The following is an 8,767-nucleotide window of genomic DNA, read 5'->3' as shown; positions in this document are numbered from 1 at the left end:
ACAGCATGTGACTGTACTCTGAATACTGTAGGCAACTGTAACACGATAAGTATTTGTGTATCTAAACATAGAAAAGGTACAGTAAAAATAATGGTGTTATAATTGTATGGAGTACTGTCAGAAACGCAGCCTGCTGCTGACCAAAATGTGGTATGTGACTCCTTTGTTACGGCTGCCCTAGGAAATTAATACAGGCTGCAAGAGCCAAACAACCTTAATTAATTAATTTTTTTAGAATTTCAAATAAAGTTTCGTACTGCACTTGAAATAGTGGTGAGAACATCCATTTGGTAATGAAACTGTCACATAAATGATCGGCTCAGTTGAAACTGGCTGAGGAAAACTGCACAAGAAGTTTATTGTCAAAAACATTTATTTCTTCAAGTACAAATAGTAAGTATTAACCATTTCGGATGGTTTGCATGTGCTCGGTTTTACTTATGTTAACTCATTTTTACCTCACAACAGTTACCTTGGTAAGAAATTATTATCCACCTTGATATCTAAATATCAATCCACAGAGGAAGAAAACTGCTTAAGACCAAAGTCATAGTTATTAAATGCCAGGGTCACAATATGCCATCTGCAAGCTGGAGAATCAGAGAAGCTGGTGGCATGGCCTGATCCAAGTTGGAAGGCCTGAGAAACAAGGAAGCACATGGTGTAACTAAGTTCAAGGCTAAAGGCTTGAGAGCCCCAGAGGGCCACTGGTGCAAGTGTCAGAGTCCAAAGGCCAAAGGACCTAGAGTTGTGTGGTACAAGGGCATGAGGAGAAGGGTGTCACAGCTCTGGAAGAGAGAATTCACCCTTCTTCCACCTTTTTGTTCCATCTGGGCCCTCAGGTGATTGGATAGTGCTTGCCTACATTGAGGGTTGATCTTCCCTACTCAGTCCACTGAGCAGGTATTCTCAAGTCTTTATCCTTGAACTCAGTTCCACCATGTGCTTGTTTCTCAGGCCTTCCAACTTAGACCAAGCCATGCTACTATTTCTTTCTTAGAGTTCTGAAGGCTGGCAAGTCCAAGATCAAGGTGCAGGCAGATCTGGTGTCTGAGGAAAGCCCACCTGCTTCTGGTTTGCAGATGGCAGTCTTTGTGTGGTAGTCTCACATGGCAGAGAGAGCAAGCTTTTGTGTCTCTCTTTATAATGCCACTGCCATGATCTGAATGTGTCCCCCAAAATTCACTCATAAAACAGTCTCCTCCAAAAACATGGTCCTTTTCAGAAACAGTGCTTCCCCAGCCATCTAGGCATCCCTCAATCATGTCAAGTTGACACCTAAAACTATCACAGGGACACTCTACAAGTAACTGGTAAACCCACCAGAAGATCAGGGTCCAGATGCAGAAAGCAGGTGCTGATGAGTTTTTAAATATCTTGGGGTCTCCTAGTGGGCTGCTATAGCAAGTTACCATAGACTGGGTGGCTTAAACAACACACATTTCTTTCTTACTGTTCTGAAGGCTGGCAAGTCCAAGATCAAGGTGCAGGCACATCTGGTGTCTGATGAGGGTCCACCCGCTTTCTGATTGGCTGAGGACAGTCTTCTTGTGGTATACTCACATGGCAGAGAGCAAGCTCTTGTGTCTCTTTTTATAAGGCCACTGCGATGGTCTGAATGTGTCTCCCAACATTCATGTGTTAGAAACTTGGTTCCCACCAGCTATATGGAGGCTGAGGTAGGAGGATCGCTTGAGCCCAGGAGTTTGAGGCTGCAGTGATCTATGATCATGCCAGTATACTCCAGCCTAGGCAACAGAACAAGGCCCCATCAATCAGTCAGTCAATACATAAATAAGTCCATCCATCTATCCCTAATGCAACAGCTGTGAGAGAACAAATATCTGTTCTATATAAATTACCGAGTCTCGGGTATTCTATTATAGCAGCACAAAATGGACTAAGACAGCCACTAATCCCACTCATGAGGGCCCTACCATCATGGCCTAATTAGTTACTTCCCAAAGTTCCCACTTCCTGTTACCATCACAAAGGGGTTAGGATCTCAGCATAGAAACTTTGGGGGGAGACGAGCATTCAGTCCATAACATGGAGCGTCTTAGCTTGGGTTGCTATAACAAATACCATGCCAGCCAGGCGCAGTGGCTCACGCCTGTAATCCCAGCACTTTGGGAGGCCTAGGCGGGTGGATCACGAGGTCAGGAGATCGAGACCATCCTGGCCAACACGGTGAAACCCCATCTTTATTAAAAATACAAAACTTAGCCAGGTGTGGTGGCGCATGCCTGTAATCCCAGCTACTCAGGAGGCTGAGGCAGGAGAATCGCTTGAACCCGGGAGGCAGCGGTTGCAGTGAGCCGAGATCATGCCACTGCACTCCAGCCTGGGCAATAGAGCGAGACTCCATCTCAAAAAAAAAAAAAAAATACCGTGTCATAGAGTGGTGGAGAAATTTATTTCTCAGTTCTGGGGGTTAGAAGTCTGAGATCGTGGTGCCAGCATGGTCACGTTATGGTGAGGGTCATCTTACAAGTTGCAGATGGCTGCCCTCTTACTGTATCCTCATATGGCAGAAAATCAGCAAGCTAGCTCTCTGTTCTTTTTTTTTTTTTTTTTTTGAGACAGAGTTTCGCCGTATCGCCCAGGCTGGAGCACAGTGGCGCAATCTCAGCTCACTGAAAGCTCCGCCTCCCAGGTTTACACCATTCTCCTGCCTCAGCCTCCTTAGTATCTGGGACTACAGGTACCCGCTGCCACACCCAGTTAATTTTTTGTATTTTAGTGGAGATGGGGTTTCACCGTGTTGGCCAGGATGGTCTCGATCTCTTGACCTCGTGATCCGCCCACCTCGGCCTCCCAAAGTGCTGGGATTACAGGTGTGAGCCATCTCTGTTCTCTTAGGCAGTCATTCCATTCATGAGGGCTCCACTCTCATGACCTAATTACCTCCCAAAGGCCCCACCTCCAAATAGAGAAATAGATTTCAACATTAATTTTGGGGTGACAGTCCATTCGTAACGGAATGAACCAGGAGACTGCTGACCAGAACATGGAAAGTGCAGCCTTGTAAACAGTCCCTGTGCTCGAGCCTGGCTGTCAGACACAACAACCAAACCCTCACCTTGACCCCCACCCCCAGCCACACTGCAACCTGAACTGAGAGGCCACCCTTTCCCTGCGGGACCAGCTCCTAGAACAGCGGTTCTCAAACTTGAGCAAGTGTCAGAATCACCTGAAGGGCTTGTTAAAACACAGGCTGCTGGGCCCCAGAGGTTCTGATGTAGGAAGTCTGGGTGGCTGAGAATTTGCATGGTTACAAGTTCCTGGGTGATGCAGATTCTGTGTGTCTGGAGATAACATTTTGAGAACTGCTATTTCAGAAGTTCTCCACATTAAAGTCTACCAGTCCTGACTGGTACCTAAGGGGTCATGAGGTAGTCAGTGCACAAGATAGAAAGTGAAAACACTGCCTTAGAATTTAAAACAATGCTTCCTAACACCAATAGGTAGCTTTTGATAAAGGAATTATCAAGCATGGCTGTATTCATTTCTTATTGCTGCTGTAACAGATTACTACAATTTGGTGGCTTAAAACAATGTAAATTTATTATCCTAGAGTTTTGGAAATCAGAAATGGAAGCCCAGGTGTAGTGGCTCATGCCTGTAATCTCAGAACTTTGGGAGACCAAGGCAGGAGGATTGCTGGGGCACAGGAGTTTCAGACCAGCCTGGGCAACATAGTGAAACCCCATCTCTACAAAAAATCCAAAAATTAGCCAGGCATGCTGGTACACACCTGTAGTCCCAGCTGCCTGGGAGGCTGAGGTGGAAGGTTCACTTGAGTCCAGGAAGGTTGAGGCTGCAGTGAGCCATGATTACGCCACTGCACGCCAGCCTGGGTGACAGAACAAGACTGTCTCAAAGAAAAAAAGAAATTAGAAATGAATCTCACTGGGCTAAAATCAAGGAGCCAGCAAGAGTTGTGTTTTTTGTTTTCTTGTTTTGAGATAGAGTCTTGCTCTGTCACCCAGGCTGGAGTGCAATGGTGCGATCTCAGCTCACTGCAACCTCTGCCTCCCAGGTTCAAGCGATTCTCCTGCCTCAGCCTCCCGAGTAGCTGGGATTACAGGCGTGAGCCACCACGCCCAGCTAGTTTTTGTATTTTTAGTTGAGACAGGGTTTCACCATGTTGGCCAGGCTGGTCTCCAACTCCTGACCTCAGGTGATCTGCCCGCCCCAGCCTCCCAAAGTGCTGGGATTACAGGTGTGGGCCACCACACCTGGCCAAGGAGTTGTGTTTTTATGGAGGTTCTAGAAGCGAACCTATTCCTTGTCTTTTCTAGAGACTGCCTACATCCCTTGGCTTATCCTCCTACCCCCATCTTCAAAGCCAGCAGTGGGTGGTCAAGCCTTTCTCATACTGCATCACCCTGAAACTGACTCTCCTGCCTCCTTCCTTCACCTACAAGGACCCTTGTAATTACATTGGGCCCTCTGGGATAATCCAGAATAACATTCCAAGATCCGAAACAGCCATAAAGTTCCTTCTGCCATGCAATACATATTCGCAGATTCCAGGGAGTAGGATGTGGACATCTTTCGGGGGCCATTATTCTGGCTACCACAGTGGTGAAGACCACTAGCTACCTGCTAGCCTCTGTATTCCCCTATCTGTGGGCACATTAACTAGACTACACTTTCCAGGCTTTGTAGTTGGGTGAGGCTGTGCGACTCAGGCCTCTCCAAAGGAAGGTGAGCATAACCATCTGTTACTTACATGCTAGGTCCATGACTATGTCCTCTTCATGCGCCCCCATTTTCTTTCCCCTTTCTTAGGACGTTAGGGGATGGCAAAGCCTAGGTGCCTATCTTACTTTGTTTTCTGTTGCTTATAACAGAATACCTGAAACTGGACAGTTTATAAAGAAAAAGAATTTATTTCTTACAGCTCTAGAGGCTGACAAGTCCAAGGTCAAGGGGTCACATGTCATGAGTACCTTCTTGCTGGTGGGGACGCTGCGGTCTCGGGGTGGTACAGGGCATCATATGGTGAGGGGTTCAGTGTGCTTCCTCAGGTCTCTTTCTCTTCTTAAGAAGCCACCAGTCCCACTCCTGTGATAATCCATTAATCCATTAACCCTGAATGATGAGTCCATTCATGAGGACAGAGCCCTCGTGACCCAGTGATCATGTCTTAAAAGCCCATTTCTCAATACCGCCACATTGGCAATTAAGTTGCAGGATGAGTTTTGGAGGCGGCAGACATTCGAACCAAAGCAGTGCCTGAATGACCAAAAAACCTGAACACTCATCCTGGACTGTCCAGTGAGCAACAGTTAGATTTCGGTAGGGGAGAGGTTATACTGTGGAGCCTTTGCATCTGGGCTCTGCTTCTTACGGTATTTAGTTGATCCTAACTAATATATAAGCAAGCATATTTCTTCATAGGCCCTTGACTCCCAATATCCATTTCTCAGAAGACCTAAGCTTGTACTGGCCCAACAAAACTGAGGCCACCTGAGATAAGCAACCACAATTTTTTTCCTCTCCCCTTCAATCATGTATTGGCAACAGGTTCAGGGCAGGTACAACACAGACCTGCAGATGCCTGCTTCCTTTGTCCCTTTGGGCGGGCATTCTTTCCCGCTGCCTTTTGTGATTCAGGACCCATCCTTCAACTCTACTGCCCTCACCGCCTTCGCCCACTTTGGCCCGTAGGGCTCCTTAGCTTCCACTTTCAAACTTGCTGGGCTTGGCCTCAGTGTTGTCAGGCTTCCCTTCACTCTGCTGTACTGTCTCACGGTTCCTCTATTCCTCTGCGTCCTTCACTGTCAAACTTCATGGAAGAGGAGCTGACCTCGTGGGCCCCACTTTTCTCCTGCCGCCGCCCTCCCGTCCTCTTTCCAGCATCCACTCGAGTTTCTACTTTTGCTTATCCAGCTGATACTTACTGAGCCCCTCCTTGGTGCTGGGGATAAGGCAAGAGTGAGAGGGTCCGTTTTGCGCTTCCATCCAGCAGAGAGCGTTAGACTGGTCCTTATGAGGTCGGAATCCACACTGATGGGGAAGCCCCGGGGAGGCGGGGAGGGAAGCAGGGAGCAGAGCCTGAGCTGGTCACGGGGGTCTCGGAAAGACAGAGGCATTGTTAGAGCTGGCAGCTGAGGGCCGAGGCCGAGCAGGGGTTAGGCCAGCACAGGACGAAAAGGAAGAAAGTTGCAGGTGGAGACTGGTGGAGAAAGACCGACCTGGAAGGCACCAGCATGTGCACGTGGCAACTGAGGTCGAGGACGTGCCTGGGAGAGAGGAGGAAAGTGCCCTGCGGACCGGGTAGGGTGCGGAGGTCGGGAATGGAGAACTGTCGTTGGGCAGGTCCGGGTACCCGTAGCCAGAACCACCCGGGCGTGCGCAGCTCGGCCAGGCCCCGCCTCGCGGCGTCCCCGCCCCCTGCTGGGCCTCTCTCCGCAGCCGCGGGAGCCGCGCTTGGCGCACAGGCCGGTTCCAGTTTACAAAAACGCCGCGGCCTGAGGCCGGAGAGTCCCTTCAACCCGGGAGGCGGGGGCTGCAGGGAGCCGAGATGGCGCCATTGCCCTCCAGCCTGGGCAAAAAGAGCGAAACTCCGTCTCAAAAAAAAAAAAAAAAACATGGCCGAAACCAGGAAGCTGCGCGATGGCGCCACGGCCCCTCTTCCCCCGGCCTGTGTCCGGACGTTTCCCTCCGAGGCGCCCCGGCTCCCGCAAGCGGAGGAGACGGCGGGACGTGTCGGGGCCGGAGCTCAGAGGCCCTGGGTCCGCTTTGCTCTCCCGCCATCCCAAGGGCGGGGCTGACCCGAGGCCTCCCCGCAAAGGTCCCCGAGGTGGAGGCGGCGACGGGCTGGGAGAACCGCAGAAGGACGCTGGGCGCGCAGCGCCCCGTCCACCCCCGCGAGGAGAGACTTCCACGGCAGCAGCGTTTCCACAGCCCAAAGCCATGTTTCTAGGGTGATGCAGCCCCAGTAAGTTCCTGCCGGGGAAGCTCACGGCTGTCAAAAGAACTCTTCGCTCCAGCCGGCGCACGAAGGGGAGGAGGGCAGGAGGCTGCCGCCGCCGCCCGCACAGGTCATCCCATCACGTCACCCGCCCTGGTCTGCTTTTTTGGGAATCTCCACTGTGTTCAACCCCCACCCGCCGTCTCTCCCTCCCTGCCCCTTCCCTCTAACCTTAAAGACCCAGCCACCTCTACGCAAATGGTAGCTACCTCTGCGCAGGTGGAAGTTGAGTTCAGTTCACGCTGGACCCTCTTCCCTGTGGCAAGCTGCTGAAGGAGACCTGCTGTTACTGCTTTAGCTGCTGTTCTGCTTAATCTCAGACAGCTGGAAGGTAGTATTCCGCCCTCGCCCAGCCACCCAAGTAAATGAGAATGATCACTGACTGAGACCCTGATGGTGGTGGCTTAGGCAAGATGAAAGTCTGAAATGGAGGCCCAGGGCTGCCACGATGGCTCTGTAGTCATCAGGGAGGGAGCTCCTTTTATCTTGTTACCTACTCCCCTCTTGTGCCCCTTCCTTCCTGTGATCTAAGAAGGTTGCCCCAGATCCCGCCATCTGGCCTGCGTTCAATCAGCAGAAGCTTCCTGGAGGAGCAGGAGGAGGCACTGTGCTCGCATCACATACCAGTGGCCAGAAGTTGGCTTCAGGGAAGCTCAGGAAATAGGATGCGAGAAGCCATGAGACCTCCCCAAACTCTGCAGTAACAGAGTCAACAAGACAATCGCTTAAAGATGGAGAGACCAGTTGATCGGTCACACAAGCTGTTCCACGATAATTCTTGTGTCAGAAGGGGAGGCTGACTACCGGGACCACTGGCCCCGCTTCCAGCCCCTCCATTCTGAGTACATTTCAGAGGGCTCTGGCAGGGTGAGGGGGTCTTGGTGGTGCCACAGAGAGTAAAGGTCTAGCACACCCATTGTGGAGACATTTCATGGGGACAACCCAGTGACTTCACTTGAAGCAAAGTGGGATTTTCCAACCTTGAGATTCTTATTTTCTTTGGTATGCGTGTAGAAGAAGTATGAAGGTGGGGGTTGGGAGGGAGAGCAAATGAGCTGTGTGTATGAGGAGCTGGGGCCTGGCTCTTGACAATATCACCCACCCCCACTCCAGGCTTTCCTTGGGGCAGAAAGACTATGGCCGGGGCTTTCAGTGTTGGCTCCGAGGTATAGAGGTATAACCAGTGCTTTTGGCTAAGTCACATCACTGATGAGCTTCTCTTTCCACCTTGGCAAACCAATTCTGTAAAATGGTCTTCAAAGGTTCTTTTTTAAAGCAGAGAAACTTATTTTTCAGATAAAAATTTAGATAGAACTATCGGGGGAACCCGATAGGGGCCAGATATCGGGGGAACCCACCCCCAATATTTCAACGTAGGTTCTTTCTATTTTCCATAAATGTTGGCCGGCTGAGAAATAAAGAGTACAAAGAGAGGAATTTTACAGCTGGGCCACCGGGGGTGACATCACATATTGGTAGGACCGTGATGCCCACCTGAGCCGTAAAACCAGCAGGTTTTTATTAAGGATTTCAAAAGGGGAGGGAGTGTACGAACAGGGAGTAGGAACAAAGATCATATGCTTCAAAGGGCAAAAGGCAGAACAAAGATCACATGCTTCTGAGGAAACAGGACAAAGGGCAAAAGGCAGAACAAAGATCACATGCTTCTGAGGAAACAGGACAAAGGGCAAAAGGCAGAACAAAGATCACATGCTTCTGAGGAAACAGGACAAAGGGCAAAAGGCAGAACTCCTGATAAGGGTCTATGTTCAGTGGTGCACG

General features: G+C 50.2%; 1 long non-coding RNA gene across 5 annotated transcripts; it reads right to left on the bottom strand.

Annotated features, from left to right (window-relative positions):
- Positions 1–334: 334 nt before the first annotated feature.
- On the bottom strand, positions 335–6,999 carry LOC107974956 (uncharacterized). Of its 5 annotated transcripts, none has more exons than XR_010157448.1 (4): positions 5,913–6,999; positions 4,959–5,073; positions 4,739–4,870; positions 335–1,748 (listed from the first exon to the last, which is right to left on the bottom strand). It is a non-coding gene; the product is annotated as an uncharacterized LOC107974956 (long non-coding RNA). The 5 variants fall into 5 exon arrangements; XR_010157450.1 differs by having other exon boundaries at positions 4,959–5,100; positions 5,913–6,354; XR_010157447.1 differs by lacking the exon at positions 4,739–4,870 and having other exon boundaries at positions 5,913–6,839.
- Positions 7,000–8,767: the final 1,768 nt, after the last annotated feature.

The sequence above is a fragment of the Pan troglodytes genome, chromosome 4 (genome assembly GCF_028858775.2).
Source record: "Pan troglodytes isolate AG18354 chromosome 4, NHGRI_mPanTro3-v2.0_pri, whole genome shotgun sequence".
Lineage (NCBI taxonomy): Eukaryota > Metazoa > Chordata > Mammalia > Primates > Hominidae > Pan > Pan troglodytes.
This window is presented reverse-complemented; position numbering and strand designations above follow the sequence as displayed.